Below are 26,946 nucleotides of genomic sequence, written 5' to 3' on the forward strand. Positions count from 1 at the left end.
CCCAAAAGAAAAACAAAACACCAACTGTAGCCAGATAAAAGCACACACACAAAACTATGGAGTTCGTTATATGTTGGTCAACTACTCCTGAACATGAGGCCTGCTCTGGAGTGACCGAAGTACCTAGTGTCACTCCATTGGAGAAAGCTGACTTGTCTTCTCCCAGAAAGTATAAATGACAGTTCAGTTCTTAACCTTTACCCCACTGGCTCAGTCTCCATTCATTCATTTAAAAAAAATAAAACGAAATAAAATATAGTAAGATAAGATAAAGACTATCACACGCAAGTTGGACAGGACAAACCAACAGGAGGAAGGAGCCCACGATGAGGCACAAACAAGAATCAGAGACCCACTTGTTGGCACACTCAGGAGTCCCATAAAAACACTAAGCTGGAAGCCAGAATCTATACACTGAGAGCCTAATGCAGACTCATGCAGGCCCTGTGCATGGTGCTTCGGTCTCCGTGGGTTCCTATGAGCTGTGCTCACATTGATTTAGAGGGCCTTGATCTCTTGGTTGTCCTCCATCCCCTCTGGCTCTTACACTATTTTTACTTCCTCTTTCGCAGAGTTCTCTGAGCTCTGAGGGAAGGATTTTCCATATAGGGCTGAGTGTTCCGAGTCTCCCACTCTCACTGTAGCGTATGGCTGTGGTCTCTGTGTTTGTTCCCATTGGCTGCAGGAGGAAGCTTCTCTGATGATGCCTGAGCAAGGCACCGATCTTTGAACATAGCAGGATATTATTAGGAGTCATTTTATCTCTAAGCTTTCTTTTTTAAGACTAGTATTATTTGGTTTTACCACTGTGCTATCTAGTCTCTGGTTCTTGGCCACCCAAACAGTGTGGAGTATGAGCTCCATCCTGTGGAGTGAGCCTTAAGTCAAATCAGTTGTCAGTTACCCCACAAATTTAGTGACACTATTGCCCTATCATGTCTTATGGGCAGTACACCATTGTAGATAAAGCGTTTGTGGCTGGTTTGGTGTTTATATTTCTCTTTTGGTAACACAGAGTACTATCCTGTACCAAAGACGCACCAGTTAGATAGCTCCATGTTCAGTGAGTTGTATAAGTGTTGTCTTCAGCAACGGGGTCTTGCTGTCAGTTTGCGGAGAGCAGCCTATAGTCTTGGCAACAGCCTGGGTTGACTGGGGATTCCAATGGAGCCCCTTTCACCAACAGATCCGTTAAATATAACCCAATCCTGGTCCTGGAAGCTAAATTTGGTGACAAGAGATGGCCAGCTGAAATTCTGTCTCCCCCATTATTTGGTGATTTCTTTTATATTGAATTTATATATGTGTGGCGAGCTGCCTGTGTGTTTGTGGCTACGATCCGAGACAAAGGGCTAAGGATGCAAAATGAAGACAAAGACAGCGGCGCATTCTTACAAGGAGAATGGCGTTTATTATTAAAAGGGTGGAGCCTTATAAACCAAAGGCAGGCATGGTAGAAAATCACCAAGGTCAGAAACCTAGTTCCCAGGGCCCTCCAGCAAAACGTGGGCCAAAACAGGAATTAGCATTTAGGCAAAGGATGGAAAACGGGAACTTGCAAGCAGGTGTTACTGGGAGGAGGGGATGAGAAGTGTTTAGCTAAAATCTCCTAATACAAGCGGTCAGCAGACAGACCCCCATGGGGAAGGGTGCAACATATATGTATATATTTTAGGAAGTTTGGGCTTTTTTTTTTTTCCGGACAGGGTTTCTCTGTATTGTTTTGGAGGCTGTCCTGGAACTAGCTCTTTTAGACCAGGCTGGCCTCGAACTCACAGAGATCCACCTGCCTCTGCCTCCTGAGTGTTGGGAATAAAGGCATCCGCCACCAACGCCTGGCAGTTTTGGCCTTTTTTTTTTTTTTTTAGTTTTGGCATTCTTAACCTTAGGAAGGTGGAAGCCAGAGGTGTGCTAAGCTTACATTCTGAGAAGTGTATCTACTAGTTATGAGAATGTTAGGCCAGAAGCAAACATTAAGGTAAAGAATCTAAAACAAGCCCCAGATTATTTTGGTCCCCTTTACATTATTCCATCCCTCCACAATCACAGTATTGAAGTGAGTAAAGCAGCCTGCATCATCTTTAGTTTAGATGCTTCGTCTTCAGAGAACTTTGCTTCACACTGTGACACATTAAGCTTTTTCTTGATTATTATAAACAATAGGGTAATAGAGAACACAGCATGTCAGAATCTGTTTTTACATACTGCAAAGACGTGTGTTCTCGTTCACATAATTTTTAAATTTGGAGGTTCTGTGATGTTTGTATATTTTAACTAGTTGATAATTTGAGGACTTAAAAGTGGGGTTTTAGCAGTGGAAATTACTTAATAAAATTGAAACGAGAAAAAAGTCATGTATTTTGTTAGATGAAACAGTATGCTGGCCAGGCATTGGTGGCGCACGCCTTTATTCCCAGCATTCAGGAGGCAGAGGCAGGCAGATCTCTGTGAGTTCGAGGCCAGCCTGGTCTAAAAGAGCTAGTTCCAGGACAGCCTCCAAAGCCACAGAGAAACCCTGTCTCAAAAAACCAAAAAATAGAAACAAACAAACAAACAACAGAATGCACGAGAATGAAAGCTGAATTAATTCTAAGGCTTTGGAAACACCAAGAATCCATGATTCAAAGTCAGAAGTAAAGGTGATATGATAGGGTGCTGTTTCTAACAAGGCAGAAAGAAACAAGAAACAAAGCACACAGGAATCCCTCCTCCCATCAAGACATAATTTTCAGAAGTTGCTCTTTACTTCTGTCTCTTCTATAAAATATACTTCTTGGGGACAGCAAGATGTGTCAGTGGTTAGAGATGTTTACCACAAAGCCTGATGATCTGAATTTTTTTGTTTGTTTTTGTTTTTTCGAGACAGGGTCTCTCTGTATTGTTTGGAGGCTGCCCTGGAACTCTCTCTGTAGACCAGGCTGGCCTCGAACTCACAGAGATCCAACTGTCTCTGCCTCCTGAGTGCTGGGATTAAAGGTGTGTGCAACCAACGCCTGGCTTGATGATCTGAATTTTATCCCTGAAACCTGCTTGATGGAAAGAAACACACAGGCATGTACACACTAAATGTAGTCAGTCTTTCTATCTATCTGTGGTGTTTTGAACAGGAAACCCCCCATAGGCTTGGTCATCAGGTAGTGGTGCTATTTGATAGGGGTTAGGAGGTGTGGCCTTGTTGGAGTAGGTGTGGCCTTGTCAGAGGAAGTATGTCACTGTTGGTAGGTTTGGGGGTTTCAAATGCTCAAGAATGGCCCAGTGTCTCTCTCCTTCCTGCTGCCTGTGGATCCAGGTGTAGAATTCTCAGCTACCATGACTGTCTACATGTTGCCATGCTCACCACCATGCTCCCTGCCATGAGGATAACAGACTAAACGTCTAAAACTATGCAAGTCCCAATTAAATGCTTTCCTTTATAAGAGTGTCCTGGTCATAGTGTCTTTTCACAGCAATAGAACAGTGACACTATCTGTCTATATACATCCATCTACCTATCTATCTATCTATCTATCTATCTGTCTATCATCTATTTATTAAAAATCACCTCACATAAATGTTAGAAACACACAAAACCTTTGCTAAAGGTCACACCTGAAAGGATGCTTGCCAAAATTACTGACCATATAAAAATTTGGATACAAGTTACATTAATCAACACAAAAACTTTGATGGTCTATGTCTCCTTTATGTCCTCTGAAATTCAGCTCTGGCTGACCCAAGGTCAATAAGATGTTCACAGCCTGCAATCCAGTAGACTCTACTGAGAAGAGGCTTAAAAACAACAACAAAAGCAAAAACAAAACACTGGATAACCAATTTGTTCACTTATCAGGTACCCATATACCCTTAATAAAACCATACAAAGGATTCTCCCTAATGGGGTTTAAGGTGACTATTGTAGGTGACAGTCTGCCAACTTCTGACTCGACACCTTGAAGTAGAGCTCTTTTTACATTACTCTTCCCTTCAACTCATAGAACCTTAGCACTTGATTGTTGGAACAACTCTTTAACATATTACAAATTTAAAACACTGGGATTCGTGGAAGGACCGTAGAATTCGGAGTTCATATAGAACAAAGATTATATAGCACAGACATTAAGTGTTGTCTGGATATAAAATCAAGCACGCACATATTTCTAATTGTACAATCCTGGAAAACTTTGCTTGTGTCTTGGCTACCTTGTCTGTTAAGGTGGAACTTTGATATCAAACTGTCAAGAGGATTTTAAAAGATGCTTCGATTGATATCAGCACAAAGTGTTCAGTATTACTTTATGGAGTTACTATTAACTAGAGTATTTAGGCAATAATTTCCCCAAATGTGTCCCCCAAAATTCTAATCTCATAAACTCTTCCCTTTCCTTGTCCTTCTAAAGTTGACTTCCTGGGAACACACCTGCAGAACAGGTGTCCAGATGGGCTGGGCCAGCCCGGCTTTGCCCCTTCCTGCTTGTACTTCTCACAGGAATGGTGTAATGCAACATTGTGACACAGAGAAGTAATGTTAAAACAATTCTGGTTCTGTCCTCATTGCTACCAGAACAGGGTGTCATACAGGCTTGATCCCCATGATCCCAGCAGTATCTAGGGCATAAACCCTGGAGCGGAGTGTGTTCATGGTCTCTCCACCATAGTGGCATATAAGGTAGGAACAGATGAGATCCCATCTGCTTTCCTGAGCCTTGGAGGAGCCATTGCTTTTAGACTGCTGTTTGGTTACCTATCTGTGAGTAATAAATCTGCTGTCTGACCTCTTGCATGAATATTCTTTCTCACTGGATTCATGCAAATGATAGCCTTTGTAACAACTTGGGGAAGTATGGGAAAGTAACTTTCTTGAAGAAAATCCTGCATATATTTATATTTCAGGTTTGAAGTTTGGTGATGATGGGGAAGTCCTTTGTATATGTCAATAAAGCACTGTTGGCCAATAGGGAAGCAAGATAGGTGGGACTAGAAGTCCAGGAGGATTCTAGGTAGGAGAAACTCAGGGAGTCACGATGTAGCCTGCCAGACAAGTAAGATGTCCGGAACTTTTCTCTGGTAAGAGAAATACTTAGAATAACAATTATGGGATAAATACTTAAGTCAGAGCTAGCCAGTAAGAAACTAGCAAGGCCAACAGCTTCATAATTAATACAGCGTCTTGTGTGTTATTTGGGGACTACAATGCGGCAGAGCCCAGGCGACTGGTGGGGAAAAATCCAAAGCCGCTGGCAAGGAAAAGGCTTCTCTCTACAGTTGTACCTATTTCTTGAACCTATTTGACTTTGTTATAGTCTACTGCCTTTTGAAATGTCAGAACAGCTGGTCTCCATTTTTCCATTAATTATCTGCTTGTGTGGATTGATAAAGCTGTATTTGATCTGTGGGGTTTGACGTCTACCAGCCTTAGCTGTTGGATCAAGGTTGAAAGTCAAAGAAAGCCAACTGGCAAACCTGGGTATGTGGCATCAAATTTTCTGTGGACCCTGGATAGAGAGATCTTGGTAATTTACTGTTTTGCAACTCACCTAGGAGAGGAACAAGGTGCTCAGCCACTCTTGGCTAGACTGTGTATATAAATAAGCTCAGAAAAGCATTCAGTAGAGACTGCAGATAGGAGAACAAAGCACAGCTGAAACCACCAGTCAGAGGAGACATTAGGCAGTGGGTGGAATTTGCTGTGAGGTTAACTCATTGTCTCTAGCTTGAGAAGATCTACTGTCAAGGTTGTAGGCCTAGTAAATGTGTTCACATGATCATTTGGTTTTGTAAAATTATTAAAATATGTTAGTTATAAGCCGGGTGCTGGTGGCGCATGCCTTTAATCCCAGCACTCGGGAGGCAGAGGCAGGTGGATCTCTGTGAGTTCAAGGCCAGCCTGGTCTACAGAGCAAGTTCCAGGACAGCCTCCAAAACAATACACAGAAACCTTGTCTCAAAAAACCAAAAAAAAAAAAAAAAGTTAATTATAATAGTTTGAACATTGTCTCATTCCACTAATTTCTCTCTAACACACGTCTTACTTTCAGGGTATGTTGAAGTGGCCATGGGTATTTTGGGAAACTAAGGACCAATAAAGTGGAGAATACATTTTATTGGTGCCTAGTGGACTATTTACAGAGCGCACTGAGGTCCACATAAACTCTTTTCAGTCCTCCTATGTCAGGGGCCTGGGCCATAATCCAGCCTTAGCACCATAATGTCCTCATAGAGAGGATGTGACTCGAGGCTACATTGCAGAATTACCACCTCTTAAGATAGGAAGCAAGTTCCGAGAAAACAGACTTGTGGCTTATCTGCCTACTGTAATTTACCAAGTCACCAGGGCATAGTCTTAAACAATAGAAGGTAGATTGTGAAAAATAAAGTTAGAATCTGCAGTTACATTACCAGAGGACACAGGATGACCTACCCCTCCCACTGACCTTTGCTCTGCCAGGCTCACTGCAGCGGCAGTTAACACCCCCATTCCCTCCCCTCCTCACTTCCCCTATATAAACCCCTTTGGGATGAATAACGCTGTCGCCTTGATCAGACTCCTGTCTTGCCGTCCTTCCTCATATCTCTTGTCCCCCATCTTTCTCCTAGGTGTCCCCCAGTCCCCATGTTGAATGTTCCAAGGGTCGGAGCACTCCTAATATAAGAATCTCATTGGGATTATCCTTATGCCAACTGCCAACCTTGTTATGTAATCCAAAGATGTGGGGGATGTCCTGCATGCTGTGAATATATGTTTCTCTTACTGGTTGATGAATAAATACTGATTGGCCAGTAGCCAGGCAGGGAGATAGGTGGGCCTCCCGGAGTAGGCAAAGGCTGGGAAGAGGAATGCAGAGAGATGCCACGTAGCTGCCAGAGGAATAACATGCCAGAGCACTATGGGTAAGCCACAGCCTCGCAGCAATATGTAGTTTAATAGAAATGGGTTAATAATTAGAGATAGACAAGAAGCCTGAGCCATTGACCAAACAGTTTATAATTAATGTAAACTTCTGTGTGTTTATTTGGGACCAAATGGCTGCAGGACCCGATAGAACAGAAAATCAATCTTCAATTTTACCACAATGCCTGGAAATACTCACTGGAGGAAGCTTGAAACAAGTTTGTTGGCTAAGCCAGAACCTGTTGTGTGGTAAATTCCTCAAATCATAATATGTAGAAACTACAAGATAGAGATTTGGCACTCTAATCAAGAGTGGAGGAAATAAAGTTGTCACACTTATTTATATTTTAAAATACACACAGCACATGAATCATAAGGATGACCTCAGCTTCCAGAATGGCAGAGCAGGGCCTTTGCAAAATCCTCCCTCCATGATACCAACAAGAACACTGGAAAATTGTCAAAATTGACTTTTTAGAATGCTAGAAATTAAAGGCTTATAACCACCAGGGAGTATTATTCAAGAAAAATGGTTTAATATCTGTAAGAACAATAAAATGTGATATTTAAACTTTGCCTGTCCCCAAAATGGTGGGAGCCTTAAAAAACCAATAACCCCAAAAAATATGGTTGCAGTGCCATCACCAGCTGAGAAGCCAGAGCAGGTTAAGAGCCCTGCTTTCAGGCCCCACTAAAGCCAGATTCTGAAGAACATTCAGGATTGGACCAGCCTATTAGCTTGTCTGAAAGTCTCCATTTTGGGACTTGTCTTTAGTTGACTTAATTTAGAGCTTGCTTTGTGCAAATAATCCTGTCAGCAAGGCATTTCATAGAAATAAGTGGCATTCTCTTTTGAACTGTTGGTCAAGTATGTCTAGGAGACTCCCAAAACATAAGCCTGTTACTGTTGTCCTTGATAACCCTCTCTCCCAGGGGTGGAAGGAAGTCCCTATTGCTGAAGACACCTTACACTTCAGAAACAGGGCCCAGAGGCCCTTGAGCTGGGACTAAGCTGAAAGCCCCATCCCTGGCGACAAGCATTCATTGAACCAGAAGGCACTATGCAAGCTTCCAAAAGAGGGAGAAAAGCAACAGTCCTACCCAGCCATGATACCTCTGAACCACGCCAATGACCAGCATGGCACAATAGTTCTTTGAGCGCAGTAATGGCACGCACACCTTGGTAGTAACCAACTGCTTTCTAATTGAACTTGGGACCTGCTCAACAAAAGGGATACCATGCCTGGTAATGGAAATCTGGCTAACAACTACTCAGTGCTAATGAATCCATGGTTATTGGAGGAAAGTCTATAACTACAACTTAACTAAACCGGGCCGGGCATTGGTGGCGCACACCTTTAATCCCAGCACTCGGGAGGCAGAGGCAGGTGGATCTCTGTGAGTTCGAGGACAGCCTGGTCTACAAAGTGAGTTCCAGGACAGCCTCCAAAGCTACAGAGAAACCCTGTCTCAAAAAACCAAAAAAAAAAAAAAAAAAACTTAACTAAAATCTGACTCATCCATAGATAAGCATAGTCTTAATCCTCATCATTCAAACTTCTCTTTGCAACAAATGGAGACCACTACATAAAACCACAACCAATGAATACACAGAATTGTGAAGCCCAGTCCCAATGGCTACATCTACAAAACACTCATGTATCTGAGGTTCAGAGAACATTGTGGAAAATTGTAAGAGCTAGAGAATCAGGAACTTTTCTGAGATTGTGTCTCCTAATAGCATTAGAAGTTTTACCCATAAAGTCTCAAAAACATGACTGCCCAAATGTGAGTTAAACGACACCAATGAACGTGACAAAGTTGGCCTCAACCTTACACAACACTAAAGGCAACCTAGAAAGCTGGGAGTATGAGAGGGAGTCCTCCCCAGGGAAGAGCACAACAACTTTTTTGTTCAATGTCAAATGGGCAGCCCTGAAAACTAACATTATATGGACTCAACAGGCTATACTTAGGAATATATATGTATATACAAATACATATCTGTGTGCCATCAGAGAAAGAAAAAAATAAAGCCACAGTAAGTGTCTTGGTTAGGGTTTCTATTACTGAGATGGAACACCATGACCAGAAGGCAAGTTGGGGAGGAAAGGTTTATTTGACTTGTACATCAGCATTGCTGTTCATCACTGAAGGAAGTCAAGGACAGGAATTCAAACGTGGCAGGATCCTGGAGGCAGGAGCTGATGCAGAGGCCGTAAAGGAGAGCCGCTTACTGACTTGCTTCCCATGGGTTTGTTCAACCTGCATTCTTATAGAGCCCAGAACAACCCACAAGGGGCTGGACCCTCCCACATTAATGGCTAAATGCAAACATGCCTTACATCTAGACCTCAAGCAGGCATTTCCTCGGCTGAGGCTCCTTCCTCTGATGACTCTATAGCTGTGTCAAGTTGACGCACAAAACCACCCAGCACAGTTAGGTACCACTTCATATGCCTCAAATATCCCTGTCTTTGAAAGACTGACCACATCAGGTGTTGGTGAAGCTGTGGGAGAGCTCACCTTGTTCACTGCTGTGGGGATGGGAAACACATGTCTCCCTACAGCTTGGTCATTGCTTAAAGCTGACTGCCGACCTGCTGTATGAACTGGCCATCCTACTTCTGGACGTTTATCCTAAGGGTACTAATGGAGACCCTGAAGGGGCTGGAGAGATGGCTTAGCGGTTAAGAGCACTGACTGCTCTTCCAGAGGACCCAGGTTCAGCTCTCAGCACCTATATGGCAGCATACAACTGCCTGTAACTCTAGTTTCAGAGAACCGAAAACTTCCCATGGCAAAAAAAGAAGAAAAGAAAACAACCTAAAATTGAAAGCAATTCAGTGTCCACCAGGTGAAGGGATTAAGAAAAATGATACAACCATACAATGGAATTGCAAGTTGAGCATATCTTAATTTGAAAATCTGAAAAACAAGCTTATGCAGTATCCAAAACTCTTTGAGAACTAACATGGCACAATACGGTTTATATTAGGAGTGTCTGACTTTTTGGCTTCTCTGGACCACATTGGATGAAAAACAATTGTCTTGAGCTACATATAAAATACCTTCAAACCTCCAGGTGGTGGTGATGCATGCTTCTAATCCTAGCACTTGGGAGACAGAGGCAGGTGCATCTTTGTGAGTTCAAGGCCCATCTGGTCTGTAAAGCAAGTTCTAGGATAGGCTCCAAAGCTACACAGAGAAACCATGTCTTGAAAAACAAAACAAATTGAAACCTTGTGTGTGTGTAAAGTTTTAAAATACTTAAATATTAAAATATTTAAAAGATGGTACAAAATTTCCTTCAAGCTATGTGTACAAGGTATACAAAATGTAAATTCACTTTGTATTTTAAATTTGGGTCCTATACCCAGCACATACACACATAAATATCACACACAGATATTCAGAATCTGAAATACTTCAAGTCCCATGCATTTCAGACAAGAGATACTCAACTTGTACCATGAAACAGTAGAAAAGAATTAACTACTGACACATGGCAAATGAAGATGAAAATCATGATAGGAATACAGACAAAAATAGCACCCATCGTATCATTCTATTTAAATAAGGTTCTAGACGATGCAAACTCCTCTTTAACATTTGACAGAAAACAAATCAGTAGAATCCTGGGACACAGGTTGTAGACAATGATTGACAGGGAGGAAGGATTAAAATAGGCACACAAGCCGGGCGTTGGTGGCACACGCCTTTAATCCCAGCACTCGGGAGGCAGAGGCAGGCAGATCTCTGAGTTCGAGGCCATCCTGGTCTACAAAGCGAGTTCCAGGAAAGCCTCCAAAACAATACAGAGAAACCCTGCCTCGAAAAACCAAAAAAAAAAAAAAAAAAAAAAAAAAGGCACACAAGAAAGGATTTTGAGTGATTGAGTGATGAATATTATCTTGACTGTAATGATAATTTTGCCCAGTTCAAGCCAAAAATAATCAAATCATACATTTCAAGTATATGTAGTTTATTGTATGCCCATTATACTTCAACTAAGTTGTTAAAAAGAAGCTTTTGCATATATGAGGCATAACAATTCATTATTTGACCAACTTAGTATTTGTTTAAAAACAGCTGGAAATGGGGCTGGAGAGATGGCTCAGAGGTTAAGAACACTGGCTGCTCTTCTAGAGGTCCTGAGCTCAATTCCCAGCAACCACATGGTCGCTCACAACCATCTGTAGTGAGATCTGGTGCCCTCTTCTGGCCTGCAGGCATACATGGAGTGCTGTATACATAATAAATAAATAAAATATTTTTTAAAAATCTGAAGATTTAACTAATACATTTAAGCTGGTAACAAGCTTGGAGACATTGTAGTTAACATTAAATTTGTTGTTGTTGTTTCCCCTTTTTTCTTGCTTGTTTTATTTGTGTATTTATTTTACAACAGGGTTTCACTATGTGGCTTGGGATCCCCTTAAACTTGAAAGCCTCCTGCTTAACTTCTTAATTGCTGGGATCATATGTGATGCCGCTAACTTTTAAATGAAAGTTTTAATTTTAGTTCCACTTTATGTGTATGTGTGTTTTGGCTGCGTGTATGTCCGTGTGCTACTTGTGTGCCCAGTGCCTACAAAGGTCAGCAGAGGGTGTTGTATACCCTGGAACTAGAATTACAGAGGTTTGTGAGATGCGTGTAAATTCTGACAATCAAACTCTGGTCCTCTGGAAAAGAAGCCATTGCTCTTAACCACTGAGTCATCTCTCTGGCCCATGGTTAATTTTTAAAAATGGTTTTGTTGTTTCTTTTTTTTAAGATCTGTATCACCAATGGAACAGTGGACACAGGGAAACTATCAATATGGATAAGCATAACATTATTTTTTAAAGCATTACTTTAAAATCCTTAATGAAGTTGAACATCTTTCTGTACATTTATGGGTACCTGTGGTTTTCCTTTGTGTGGTGCCTGCTTATCTTTGTTCATTCTCTTTAGGAACTTTTTCTTTCTTGGTTTGTACATATTCTTTGTTGAGGTAGCTTTTAGCCAAATTGAGCATGTGTGGAAAATGTTCAGTAAGCCATTGAAAATGCAGGATTGAGTCTCCAAGGAAAAAAAACCAGACAGATGAACAAAATCAAATTAGTGAATCCGAGTTTAAAAAAACATGAAAAGGATCCAGTGGAGGCAAAGGAGGATTGAGTGACCTAGAAAAAGATGTCCTTGTGTAACCCTAACCAGATATGCTTCCTCTTACTATCCAATTTAGTGTGTCAGGCATGCCTGCAGGAAGTCAGGGCTTTTCCAGAGTTTTCCTCCTCCAGTAAACACGAGAATTCCCCAGGTTGTTGATGTCTGATGCTTGTCCAGGTGTCTGTCTTACTCTAGGTTTTGGTATTTTGTTTTCTCTCTTGGGAAACTCTGACTCAGTGTGTCCCCTTAAGGCTGCAGGATTCCACAGAGCTGCCTCCACACTGGAAATCTGGAATGTGCTTCTGATGCAGTTGACCAAGATCCCTAGTACACTGCCTTCTGAAAACCAAGCTGGCTGAAGACTGCCGTGATCAGTCTTGTTTAATGTCTGTCCATGCAGTTGTCACTACTGCTGAAGCAGAGCCTCTGGGTTGCTGTCAAACAGAGCAAGACAAATAGCTGTGGCTTAAGTGGGGACGCCTGCCCTATTTATTGCTACCATAGATATTTAAGGATGCTAAGCCAGGCTCTCGTTACTGTCATTGTCCTCATGCTGTGTTCACATTCTCATATTTTTTATGTGATCCACAAAATAGGATTTTTCTCTTAAACAAGTTTGCTCCCCTTCTCCCCAATTCTACTACTTAGGCTCCACAAAACCTGAACCATCCCTGATTCCAGGCAAAACTTCATGAGAAGTGTTTTGTTGGTGCTTTTGTTTTTCATTGTTATTTTAATTGTTAAGTGGCAGGGTGGCATAACAGAATCAAACTGTTCTGATTCCGTGCCTTCTTCTACTTATTAGTATCTGTGCAGTGTAAGGCTTGTGGCTTGGGTAGTTTTATGTCAACTTGACACAAGCTAGAGTCATTTGAAAAGAAGGACTCTCAACTGAGAAAATGCATCCTTAAGATTGGCCTGTAGGCAAGTCTGGAATATGTTTTCTTAATTAGCAATTGATGTGGATGATCAAAATTTTGTACCTGCTGGGTCTTATTGTCTCATTGATTGTAAAGATATGTATGTAGCCTGGCGGTGGTGGTGCACGCCTTTAATCCTAGCACTCGGGAGGCAGAGGCAGGCAGATCTCTGTGAGTTTGAGACCAAGCCTGGTCTACCGAGCGAGTTCCAGGACAACCTCCAAAACAATACAGAGAAACCCTGCCTCGAAAAACCAAAAAAAAAAAAAAAAAAATGTATGTACCTTAGAGGCATTCCTTTATTTCCCATGTTTCCTGCATATATTGACTGTCATGTGTAAACTAGGCCTAAGCAAACAGAGCCTTGAACTTGAAAGAAGAGGAAGTCAGAAATGGGCTTGGCTGTGGATTTAATCGATTAATTCAACAACTAAGCACAGCTTTTTTTACTTGCAAATCTCAAATTTAAAGTTTTCTGAGGGAGAAGATTGTTTTGCTTTTCCTATTTCTAAGACTTCAATGCAGGCAAAAAAGCTAGAACTTGAACCTTCATACATTTCCCCCATGACATTTAAAGTGTAATGGAAGGGGTGAACATTCTTTCAAACGGAGATGGTAAGCCATTATATCAGTGTGTTCCTGTAATCCCAGCACATGGAAGTAGAGGATCGGGAATTCAAGGTCATCCTTGGCTCCGTTGTGGGTTTGAGGTCACTCGAGGCAACACGAGACCCTGTCTCAAAAATAAGTCAAAGCAGCAGTGTTTAGACGGTTCAGATACATCAGCTTACGTGGTCACATCCAGGAATGTAGTAGTTCTCCCCCCCCCGTTAGCATATAAAATATATTTACTCTTCTGCCTTCATCTGATTCTTAAACTGAAGAAAAAAAAAACAATGTAACTTAGTTACAGACTCATCCTCATCTTAAAAGTATGGGTGGTGTGTGTGTGTGAGAGAGAGAGAGAGAGAGAGAGAGAGAGAGAGAGAGAGAGAGTGGAGGAAGAGAGAAACAGAGGGAGAGAGAGGGAGGGGAAAGGAGGGAGAGGGAGGGAGGAAGAGAGAAAGAGAGGGGAGGGGGAGAGAGGAAGAGAGAGGGGAGAGAGAGAGGGAGAAAGAGATGGAGAGAGGGAAAAAGGAAGAGAAAGAGAGATAAATTCTAATAAAAAACGAGTCAAGAGTGAAAAGCAGTATCTCAAATATCCTCAAGAAATTGAAATCCAATGAAGTCAATGCATTTCTTACAATCGCATCATTGGCTGTGGTCACACACCAGTTCACTTCAACCTTAACTTATGAAATTGAAATCCTATTTTAGTTCAAAAGGACAGCATGACAATGAATCATGCTACGAATAGATTTCGGTCCAGGGCATTTAGTTCTGCTTCACATTTGCTAAATGAAAGTAAATGTTGACTTGCTTCTCCAGTGTATTTAAAAGAGATGGAGTGTCTCACAGCCACCCTGACTCAAGCATACAAATATTTATGCAAAACCTAGGTGGAGCAGTATGAGAGATTTGCAAATGTAGCCTCTTCTCATTATGTAAATTACCAAACACTTCTGGTTGTTTTGCTTCTTTCGTCATTTATTAGCAACTTAAGAGAAGAGAGAGTGTCTACTGCTGTAAACTTTCTATCACAGGGGACCCTTGGACTCCATATGCCAGAAGCCCCGCAGGGAGAGTGGTCTGAGATTCAACTGAAGGGCATAGATTACTTCCTTAGGGAGACTGAAACTTGTGACCAGAGTAACAAAATATCCCAGTGACCGAATGCTCATTATGCGCTAGTCACTGTACATCCATATTCATTGTCTCGTGTAATGAGGACAACAATACTTAGCATAGGGAATATTACTAGCTTCGTTTTGCAGGTAAAGAAACAGGTTTTGAGAGATTAAACCCTTTGCCTTAGGGCACAGAAAGTGGCAGGCAAGGCTGGGATTATATCTTTGTAGATAGATTGTTTACCTGTCACGAACAAAGCTCTGGCTCTGGTCCCAGTACAGCATAGACGGGTGTAGCGGTGTGTGCCTTAACTCCAGCCTTTGGGAGGTGGTTAAGCTGTATACAGTCTGGGGTCAGCCCGGGTCAGAGACAGTCTCAGAGTGGGTGGGGAGACACACGTTCATGCTCGTTGCTGGTCTAATCGCAATAGCTAGTGCGTGGATTCAGCCCAGATGTCACCAACTGATGAATGGATAGTGAAAATGCAGTGCATACGCCTCACCATGGGACTTTATTCAGCTGTACAGGAAAAATCGTGAGGGATGTAACTCAGTGCCCAAACGCAAACACCACGCATTCTTTCTCAGTTCTAGATTTGTCTGTTTAATTTGGAGTGTCTGTGGAGGTCAGCAAGCTAGAAGGAACCCATGAGAGGGGAGAGCAGGCCTTAAGCGGGGAGAAGGGCTAGTGGAACTCAGGTAACATGAAAGTAGAAGAAGGATATTGGGAATGGGAGGATTTAAATGATGATGGGGGAAGAGGGAGGGAAAACCAAAGTTAAGGATGTATGGGAAAGCCTTATGTGGTGATGTCTTGCTTGTCCAAATAAAGCCTGTCTGAAGGTCAGAGGGTGCAGCTCGACACTAGCTGACCATAGAGGCCAGGAGGTCTGTATAGACAGACAGGAAGTGAGATGGCTGCATGGAGAAAGGAATATAGGTGAGGGGACGGGACGGGACACGGGACGGGAACTCGGTCTCTTTTACTCTGGGAAGCTAGTTAGGTAAAGGTGGCTTTGGCTTGCTCCTTCTTTTCTCTGATCTCTCAGCATTTTCCCTATATCTGATTCTGGACTTTTATTTATTATTAAGACCTATTAGAACTTGTGTTACAGCCATATTGAAACAAACTACTTTGTAAGCTAATTAAAAATTACAAATAAAAAAAAGGAGTTTGAATGGAGGTATCCTGCATTGGGACAGTACTGTTCCCAAAAGCTATAAATTATTTAATTAAAATCCCCACACAGGGCATAGGATGCTTCCCTACAAGACATCCAAACAATACAGGCCAATGGCATTGCTTTTTGCTGCCCAACAACTAGATGCCCTATTGCTGGAACTCACACATTTATTTGATTGCAAGACATAGAAAGATCAAGTATGCACTGATCTGGAAATGTCCCTTCTGTTGACTAGCTGTCACGGTTCTGGGAGATGTTATTTAGGCCACCTGGGGAGTAAGGTTCAATGGTATATTCAGCAGGGAATCGTGCATGCTACAACATGAACCTGCTAGGCAAGATCTGCCCGCTGGGTGCAATAGTAGCATGTCTGTGATGGGGGCAGTAAATGACCGCTTTCTGATTGGATTTGAAGTCTGCTGTAAAGGAGGGTGCCCTATCCAGCAGGGCACAAGAGGTTGGAGCCCAGGGAACCTGGAGTGAATGAGACAAGAGACACGAGGAGATGGGCAGCAGGACTACATGGCTGATCGAGCTGCCGTTTAATGAAAGTTCTGTACAGGCTTAAATAGGGGAAATGAGGTAGGGGGATGGGGCAGTAAACTGCAGGACAGTGAGGGAGGGGTCGTTGCCTAGTAACCAGGCCACTGAAGGTGAGCAGGTAACAGGTGTGGGTAAGGTTAAAGGGTCATAGAGGGAGGGGGTTAAGTGACCTAATTGTGGAATCTTTGCTTCTTGCCATCAGCTATTTCCTGTGAGCCCAAGTTCTATTCATTAGGAAGCTGGGGAGGGGACGGAATATTCTTTAAAAAGACTGACAGTATTTACAAGAGGTTCTAACTAACAATGATCGCTCCCAACAGGAGGGAATTTGTGCCTGGTACTGTAGGCACAGTTGTAAGCCTTGTCTGAAGAGGTCACATCGTAGGTCCTACTACTGCAACTGTTGTATTGCTAAATGGGCATGCTGTCAAAATGCCATCTGTATATTTATTTTTATACCTATAGATTAGTGCCACTTAGTGGATCGGTTCACAATTTGTCAAAGTACTAAGACTGTTGAGTTCTCAGTACTAAAGGAGACCTTTCTATTAACCCCTCCCCCCAGTGAGCCAGGGACTGTCAGAGAAGCAGTAGAAACTAGAGGGTGTGGGGGAGTGCTGTGAAACACTGCTTTCTGAACGTGACATGATGGTTGCACTCCGAACTCACAGCAGCTATAGTCATCTGCACAAGACCTGCCCAGGATCGAACATTCTAGCATGGGTCAGACAGGGATGAATGAAGCCCCACCCTCACTGAGAAGCTACTGGAAGTTAGTGGCTGCTGGCAGGGCGGGAAATAATTTTTCTTTGATGGTAGAAACTAGTAAGTGGTCTGTGCTTCAGCATATAACCGCATACCCTGCCCATGCCAGCAACCCTAATTAACATATATGAAAAGAGCTACCGTGAAAGCAGGAGGGAACTTGGGAGGGAGGAATCCAGAGAGAGAGGGAGAGGGTAAAGGGGCACAGATGATCAAAAATACATTATATACATGAATATTAGAAATACTTTTTCCAAAAGAACTTGGAGAGGAAGGTAGGCCTGAGGGAGCGTGCCTCTAATCTCAGTACTCAGGAAGCTGAGACAGGATTATGAGTTCAAGGCGGCTAGGGTACATGATGAGATCCTATCTCAAAAAAAAGTTGTTTTTACAGTCACAGGGGGGGAAAATACACAACATGCTGTTGTGGAATATGTCTTTACACTGTGTGAAGATGTATCACTGTGACTGGTTTAACACAAAGCTAAACAGCCAATAGCTAGGCAGAGAGCGCTGGGAAGAAAGGCAGAATTGCCAGCCAGACTCAGAATAACCAGGATGGACGGAATGGAGGAGAGGTAATGAGCACGTGGAAGACTGTGGATTAAAGAATGTGGGCTAATTTAAGCTAGAAGAGCTAGTTAGAAACAAGCCTTAGCTAAGACCCAGCTTTTATAATTAATAGGTCTCCATGTCTTTTTTTTGGGGGGGGGGGAGCTGTCAGCCCAAAGAAAAATCCATCTATAACATCCAATGTTTCAGTGGGGGTGTGTGTGCGGGGGAGTGGACAGAGCAGGAAAATTGAGCCCGGAAGACCACATCCCTACCCTGCCCCTGAATGCAGAAGTAGGTTTTTCCTAGTAGTCTCAAGGGCCCATCTGCGGTGTGAGCCTAAGCAGAGCAGGTAAGAGCCAGCAACCCTTGACTACCTCTCAAGTCTGGAAACCCCAGGTCTTGCTGCTGCCCAGGCAGTTCTCAGCGGCTGCCATGGTGATCATCCTACCCCCCCAGTTCCCATAATAGAACTTGGAGGTCACTGACTGCCAGAAAACCTGGAATTCCTTGAGTTCTCCTCTCCATCCATGCCACATCTACTTATCCCTGCTTTACTGCTCTACTATGGTTAAACATCTTTGAAGAGCTTCACCAAAGGCTTTCCTTACCGGGGTCATGCTAGGAAACTGATGAATCTGAGAACCCCCCAAAGAGGCCAAATCTTCCTTGGGGAAAGCAAGACCTTGAGACAGTGATTCTGGAACACCTCCTCACTGAGTCTGTGATACTGGAACTACACCCTGAGTGACATCACAGAGCCCTATGACCTGGTACCTACTACCTGAATGAGTATATGATATCCTTCAAGAATTGAGAACCAGCCGGGCGTTGGTGGCGCACGCCTTTAATCCCAGCACTCGGGAGGCAGAGGCAGGCAGATCTCTGTGAGTTCGAGGACAGCCTGGTCTACAGAGCGAGTTCCAGGACAGCCTCCAAAGCCACAGAGAAACCCTGTCTCGAAAAACCAAAAAAAGAAAAAAAGGAAAAAAAAAGAATTGAGAACCATGTAGCAAACCTGTCCCTGGTCAGCCCTGATATAATACAAATCAGACAAGACACTCTGGGAGATGCCATTAAGATGCTGTCTTCCCCACAGCCACTGAATGGCTTCCCTTGACGTCAATGCAGTACACAGATGTAGGACCCCTCTTACCTTTTCTATAAACTGTAGTAATACCTCTACTAAAGTTCTGTGACTCATGCCAGTAGCCCAGCTCAAATGAAAACACCCAGTGTGTGTGTTAGCCACATCTCCAGGCCAGCGTTTCCATTTTCCTGGCAAACGAGGCAGGGAAGAATGTGCAGGCAGCTCCCATCACTCTGCTGTAGCTGAGCTCTGATCCACACCACTGAGGGACTCAGCAGGTCTGTGGGTCTTCGGTCCTTAGATGTGCTAATCACCAGCCCAAGTGACTGTTGCTTCCCAGAGCACTCCTCTAACAGGCTGCATTATTATCTCATTGCTGTTATAAAATGCTTGACAAAAGCAACCTAAGGAGGGTTTTATTTTGGTCTCAGTTTGAGACTACAGTTCATCAGGGAGTGGAAGGCGTGAGACCTAGCTGGTGAAAGCTCACCAGCTGTCAAGAAGCAGAGGGAGGTGAATACTGGTACTCAGTTCGATTTCCTTTTTGTATTCAGTCTATGATCCAAACCAATGGGAGCACATCACCCATATTTAGGGTGGGTCTTCCCTCTTTGAAACCTTTCTAAAATCACACCTAACAGTATGTTTCCATGGCGATTTTAGATCTAGTCAAATTGACAGCGAAGATTAACAACCACACAGGCTTCATCTCACTTTCATCCATAAGCCCACCTCATTTCCAGCTCCACTTTTCTGCCTTGAGGAAATGCTGTCTCCAAGACAGTTTCTGCCACTCCATGCCCTGGCATCTTTTGTGGCTGGCAATTAGAGTTGCTGTACCAGCTCTTTCGCCCCACATTCTAGGAGAATGAGACTACACTCATTTGCTTCTCATGCCATGGCTGGGGGAGCTGTCCATCTAGCTTGCAGTCCACCAACATCTGTCATTTTGCCAGCCAATCAGCTGGAAATAGTAAATGAAGAAACTGCTTTCTTCTGCCCTTTCATTAATCAAACTCCTGGTCTCTGGCTCTCGCCCTCCACATCCCAGACAACATCACTACCAGGTCCTGTAAACTGTGAGTTGTTTTCAGCTTTTAGCAAATGCTCTACGTGGCAGTAAAACTGTAGTATCCTTGGGGCAAATTTCTCCATTGAGTGTTTAGCATCACCTTATCAAATGCTTGAGGGTGACCTCTAACTTTACAGGGCAGCACCATTGAGGCTTTTTTTTTTTTTTTTTCCGAGACAGGGTTTCTCTGTGGCTTTGGAGACTGTCCTGGAACTAGCTCTTGTAGACCAGGCTGGCCTCGAACTCACAGAGATCCGCCTGCCTCTGCCTCCCGAGTGCTGGGATTAAAGGCGTGCACCACCACCGCCCGGCCCATTGAGTCTTTTATCACTTGTGGATTGGTAGTCAAATATACTTTGGAAACCTAGATGGGTAAACCATGACTTCCAGTTTCACCATTCCCCCCACCAACTGTCTTTCCAGAACTAATTTCTCCAAATTTCTCTTTGAAAAGAAGCTCTTATGTCACATACCACAACTGCTAAAACTATATACGAAGTTGGAACAGGTGGGCTCCCAGAGTCTGAGGTGGGGGGTTGGGGGGAATCCTATCCTTGACTTTTAGGACCTGGAATGTGTAAAGTCTGGTTTGAATGCTGAGTGGCACCTTTGGCTTGCCAGTTAACTCTGCACTATGTTTTGCTCAAGCAGAATGGCCATTCACTCTTTAGACTTCTTTGCAACCGGTGTGAGTCAGAACTGGATAAACCGCAATCCTGGTGGCAGGGTCAACGGGACTCTGGGTCTGCGCTCCTACTTCAGGAACTGGTACATAGTAGGTAGTCAGTAAATGAAATAAGTGTATGAACTTCAATAAATTATAAAATTTTCTTGCTGCTGAAACTTTTCTAGCACTGGAATGTGATTGTTGATGAAAATATAGTTTTCACTTTAAAAAGAATACAAGATAGTTTATTCTGAGCCGAATGTAACTGATCATGACCCAGGAATATAAATTTAGGCTACTCTGCATAACATATTCCACCACAGAAATGATTATATTGTTGGGGTACCCCGAATTGAGGAGGGGTCCCCAAGCTGGATTCGTCACCCCAAGAATCAAGAGTCCACGCGCCAATTGATGCAACACGCAAGAGGCTTTAATTAGGCATCTGCAGATGGGCCTCTCGGTCAGCTTTTAGACCGATTAGCCTCGAGGTTCAGTCACAATCAGCTTTTAAAGACAAAAGCCACAAGCCTTTGGGAGGGGTCCCTATCTTGTGATGGGGGGGGGGTACGTGACTACTGACCAGGGGAAGTAGATGTCTTCCTGACCTACATGTTGTAAATTCCTCAAACCTTGGTATGAGTTAATCATCTCTCCCTAAGTAAATGGTGTTATCATCTCCTTGTTTCCCACGAATCTTGTTTGCCCATCCCTGACGCCCTGGTCAGTTCTTCACAGGTGGTCAGCAGCCCGGAATTGGCCTTTTGTGGGTTTACAGCCCTTCTACAATTAAGGTTGCTAAACCATACATTCCATTCTGTGGTTTGGCCAGTTCCTGGGATGGGGTCCTTTGCTCACTTCCCAAGTTCTCTAGTGGGGTGCCCTCCCTGTTTAAGCTTATATTTTATTTCTATAAATTCGGGGGTCTTTCAATATGACTTTATTTTTGGTTACAGAACAAAATAAGTCATAACTCAAGGCATTTTTAAAAATGCATTGTTGGGAGGGCTAGGTAGGTTAAAGCAAAGTGTAGAGAATCCAGAAATAGGTTTTAGATGCTGTTAGATGATATTTTAAACTTTTGGATTGGTGGAAGCTATGGGTTTGGTTTGCAAAGAATAAATTTCTAAGATTTTGCCTGAGAGTCAACAGGATGTCAGGTCAGACACTGGGTTGGGCAATGAATGGCCATCAAGGAAACTAAAAATAATCTAAGCTAATTTGGCTCTATGCTGTCAACATTCTCACTCTTAATGGTCCACTCAACATTCTGAAGGAACAAATTTTTTCTCTAAATTTTGTCCTGTAAGGTGCCTCAAAGGAGATGGAGATTTAACTATTCCTGAAGCTTGCCCACTTGTGGTTAAAGAATGTCTCTGTCTTCAGAGACAGAATTAACTGATCAGAGCACTGCTCTGTCCTTTCATGTCACTGACTGCCACCCTTTAGACTGGTGCAGGGGAAGTCATTCTCAAGGCTGAAAAAGAAAGTCCCCAGTTATGGGCACCCGAGTGTCCCCTGGCTAGTGGTGTCTGTCTGGACTGGCTGTTTCCAGGTATTTTGTGTCTTGTTCAAAGAACTGAAGATGCACACATAAATAGAGCAGCAAGGGATTTTATTCAAGATAAAGCAGAAGTTGAGACCACATGGCTGTAAAGCCTTCAGCCACCCAAGCTAGAGTGCTCAGGTATGCCTGTTTGTTGCTAGGGGTTTCCGTTTGTGAATCCCCGAGGAGTCGGAAATGGAGTGTGGATAGTTTTCTGCTTTGACTGATAGGCTTGAGATCCTTTGTTCACTGTGCATATCCTTTGTCTCGATACCTCTGAGGCACACAGTTTGCCTTACTGTGTTTGCACCCAAAACTAGTCCGAGCTGGGTTAGCTCAATGCCCCTAGTTCCTAGATATGTTCCAGGATGCATTTGGTGACAAATGAAGGGTTACTAAGGGGTTGCTAAGGAACTGTAGATTGGAATGGCCAGATTGCTTTGTTTGGAGAGGGGCGTGCATGTGACTCTAAGTAAGTGCAGCTCCCAGGTTGCTAAGTGCTTTGTTGAGAGGTGTGTGATGTGTGGTGTGCACTCGCAAACACACGTGTGTGTGTGTTGTGTATGTGTGTGTGTAGTGTACCTGTCTCAGTCTCATAAAGTACATAAAGGTATTAAATATATCTTTTATTGATAATCTATGACATTGTCTGATTATAATATAATGATTATAACATAACTACCCACCCCAGTGTGTGTGTGTGTGTGTGTTTCCAGGTTGTTTGTGTGTGTGCGTGTGCACATGTGTGCATTTGTGTATGAGTGTATGTTGGCATATTGAGGATTTGTGTCTGTTTGAGAAACAATCTAGATATTTTAGAGATCGTGTGAGTTTTGTGTTCAGGCCAGTGCCTGCCCGTGAGAGGAATTATTCTTCTGTGCCCTCTGGCTGTCTTACATGGGGACTGGGAGCATGCCTGAACTCTCTAACTCAGATGTCCTGTGTTAATGCTAACCAGAACATGCAGATCCAAAGATCTTGACATTAGTCATTGTTTTAGTTTCCTGGGTAGGGCAGGATATAATTTGTGTCTACAAAAACCCCAGCTAACGAGAGGAAAAAGAGAACTTTAATATCTAATTTTCTTCAGAGGAGAAAAGCCCACAGTGGGAAAGACTACGTTTCTTGCTTTAGAGAAAGCCCTGGGGACTGTAATGACTGTAATGTCCTATGTCCTTCGAGACCACAGAAGTCTCTGTCACTGTTAACATTAATAGTTTACATCTTACATCAAACCAAAAATCTAGTCTGAACCCAGAAGACTGAAGATTATTTGAGATGGAACTTGGTTTTGCTTATGATCCATATCTTGTTCCTGTGCTGTGTCTGAAGTGATGTCCTGAACCCATCTGTTGTCTGACCTTCCCCCTTTCCTGTTTACACAAGCACACGCACAGGGTTAGTGCAAGGGAACAAATGAAAACGCAAACACAAATGTGTTTATAATCCCCCCCCCAGACAACCTTCCTCTCCTCTGTTAATCAGGTGTACTAGCTTTTGTCTAAATAATAAACAAAAAGTCTTAGAGGTGAGTGAAACCCAAGATTACATGGAATGTAGGGCATAGCAATTTAATATGCTTGGGAAAACCAGTATGAACTTTCAAGAGATATTTTCCAGCTCCATGATTTCTCAAGCGGCCCTGCAGCAAAAGCACCCTCTTCTGGTGTGCACACCCAGGTCCGATGCAGTGAAGCTTTTCTCCACTAGAAGGAGCCTTATGCCTTAGATAAAAGCAGTTTTCAAGAGGAGACAGAAACGTCTGGGAAATAGCCTTTGTCTTCTACTCACCTTCCACCTTGCTTGAGAAGACTCTCTTGTTGTTTGGTGTTCCAGCCTGGCTAGCCCATGGACTTCTGGGAATTCTGCTTTTTCCACCTCCCATCTTACAGCAGGAGCCTTTGGATTTCAGATACACACTACTTTCAGAACGTCCTAGGAATCAAACTCAGGTCCTCACGCTGTGCGAGGTAAACCCAGCCCCAGAAAATGAGGATTCTTTAAATGTGCATTAGGGTGAGTACTGAAAGGGCAGTGAAACCAAATTAAAGGAGTTCCCACTGGCAAAGCGATGAAGTTAAGAGTGAAGTGATTGTGTTATCTATTTAAGCTCATAAGGTTACCGAAGAGAAAAGACGTAAGCATAGAAGTGTTAGACAAGAGACTGATGAAGAGCAATAGATATGTTTTTTTTAACTTATGAAATTAATTATATGTTCGGCTAAAGAATAAATTTATATAAATATAAATAATTATATGTTTGGGTAAAGAATAAGTCTAAGCCGGGAGTAGTAGTGTGTGCCTAGAATCCAAGCACTTAGGGGGCAGAGGCAGACAGATCTCCATGAGTTCCAGGCCAGCCTGGTCTACAAAGCAAGTTCCAGAACAGTCAGAGCTACACAGAGAAACCCTGTTTTGAAAAAATAAACAAAAAAGGAATTTAAAAGTATAACTGTATGACTTTCTTACAAGATATAAAATCAATGTGAAAAGTACTATTTAACTGACTAAAGATGGATAGTAACTTGCTAGAATTTTATCAAAGAACCACACACACACACACTCACACACACACACACACATACACCACACACACACTCACACACACACACTCACACACACCACACACACACTCACACACACACACTCACACACACCACACACACACTCACACACACATACACACCACACACGCACACACGCACACATACACACTCACACACCACACACACACACACATACACACCACACACGCACGCACGCACAGATGGAGAGAGACAGAGACAGAGACAGACAGAGGGAAAGATGGAAAGAGACACAAAGTACAAAATGCTGAAATGAATTTACAAAGAGGTGTAAAATATATCTGTACAAAGGACAATAATCTGTTGCATTCTGTTGTTAATTTGTATTTCTACACAGATGAATTATTTGTAATGTTATTAGTTCATTGCAATTTAGCCAAGTTGTATTTCATATAAAACTTGGAAAGGTACGACAGACAAGATTGCCAATAATCTTAAGAATTTTAGTTAGGTTTTTTCTTTTTTTCTTTTTGGTTTTTCAAGACAGGGTTTCTCTGTGGCTTTGGAGGCTGTCCTGGAACTCGCTCTGTAGACCAGGCTGGCCTCGAACTCACAGAGATCTGCCTGCCTCTGCCTCCCGAGTGCTGGGATTAAAGGCGTGCTCCACCAATGCCCGGCTAGGTTTTTTTCTAACAAACTCTTTCTTTCTTCCTTTCTTCTCTCTCTGTCTCTGTTTCTGTTTCTGTCTCTGTCTCTGTCTCTGTGTGTCTCTCTCTCTTCTCTCCGCATCTCTCCGTGTGTGTGTGTGTGTGTGTGTGTGTGTGTGTGTGTGTGTGTGTGTGTGTTGGCATGGCTCACATATGAGGTGAGGTCAGAGAACAACTTTCAGGAGTAAATTCTCTTCTATCATGTGGGTTCTGAAACTCAGGTTGCCAGGCTTGGTGACAGGTGCTCATATCTGCCAAGCCATCTTACTGGCCCAAGCGTTTCTTAAAGTTCATATTCCCTGTTTTGGCTGGAATCTGGTGGCAAAGTATCACTGAGGATAGGTTAGTTATTCACCTCATGTCTCTAGGGTTACCTAGCTGTTCTGGATACATCCAAGCTTGTATTAGAATCCTGGAGGCCGGTCAGTGTTCAACTGAGCAACTAGAGCTGACTGCTAATAAGGGAAACCCAGATGTCTATTAGATCTTAATCTCAGTCCCTTGGGTTAAATTGGTTCCAGTTCCTGGTTGTGTTACCTATGCTGGCTGTGGTTTCTTTGCTCTGCTGGGTGCAGGGTAGTTCTTCAGTGTTGGCAACCTGGGTCCTTGAGTGGCAAAGACTTACAAATTAGGATCCCAGCCTCCAGGGTTTATAACTCCAGTGCTCGCTCTCTCTCTTCCTGCCTCCCTGCCTGCGTGCCTCCCTGCCTGCGTGCCTCCCTCCGTCCCTCCGTCCCTCCGTCCCTCCGTCCCTCCGTCCCTCCGTCCCTCCGTCCCTCCGTCCCTCCCTCCCTCCCTCCCTCCCTCCCTCCCTCACTCCTTCTCCCCTTCTCTTTCAAGTTAGCATACTAAGTATTGGGCATCATTATGTATTGTGGAGCAAAGTGTTTTGGTGACTCCCCGCCCCTTCTGCCTAAGCCACTGCTCCTCCCAATCTCTTTCCCTCTGTCATGACTCACAATCCTTTTGTCTACCCCCATTCTTTCTCAGCATCTAATTTTACCATTTCTCAGTCTCTTCCACACGTACACTGTGTGTGTGTGTCTGTGTTTTACAGTCTAGGATCCACATATGAGACAGAGTATGTGATTTTTGTCATTCTAAATTTGGGTCCTCTTGGTTAATATCTCCAGATCCAGAAAATTTCATTTTTCTTTGTAGCTGAAAAAAATTTCACTTTGTTTACAAACCACATTTTCATTATTTGTTCCATTTCCTCACTATTGTTAACAGGGCAGCAGTAAGCATGGACAAGGAAGTATTTCTACAGTAGGATATGCAAACCTTTGCTATGTGTTAAGGAGCGCTGTAGCTGAACCGTATGGTAGTTCTATTTTGAACTTTCTCATGTATCTCCGCATTGATTACCATAATGGCTGTGCTAGTTAGCAACTCCCACTAGGAGTGAATAAAGGTTCCAGTGATCTTTTTTTCCCTGCGTTTTTCACATTTTCCCATGACACTTTAATTGTAAAATGCAGAAATAGCTTTATTTCTTTGTCTGTCTATAAGAAACACACACACACACACACACACACACACACACACACACACACACACACACACACGGGGAATAAACATCAGAAGTAGCTTTTGTTCCAAGAAAGTGAGACATTGATTGTCAC

At 43.1% G+C, this 26,946-nt stretch overlaps 1 long non-coding RNA gene across 1 annotated transcript; it reads right to left on the reverse strand.

The window, feature by feature from the left end:
- Window positions 1–13,398: 13,398 nt before the first annotated feature.
- LOC121137283 lies at window positions 13,399–19,109 on the reverse strand. Its single transcript, XR_005874539.1, has 3 exons — window positions 18,871–19,109; window positions 14,915–15,190; window positions 13,399–13,676 (listed from the first exon to the last, which is right to left on the reverse strand). It is a non-coding gene; the product is annotated as an uncharacterized LOC121137283 (long non-coding RNA).
- Between the last annotated feature and the right edge of the window lie 7,837 nt (window positions 19,110–26,946).

This window comes from Mesocricetus auratus, unplaced genomic scaffold (assembly GCF_017639785.1).
Source record: "Mesocricetus auratus isolate SY011 unplaced genomic scaffold, BCM_Maur_2.0 Super-Scaffold_100676, whole genome shotgun sequence".
NCBI classification, from domain to species: Eukaryota; Metazoa; Chordata; class Mammalia; order Rodentia; family Cricetidae; genus Mesocricetus; species Mesocricetus auratus.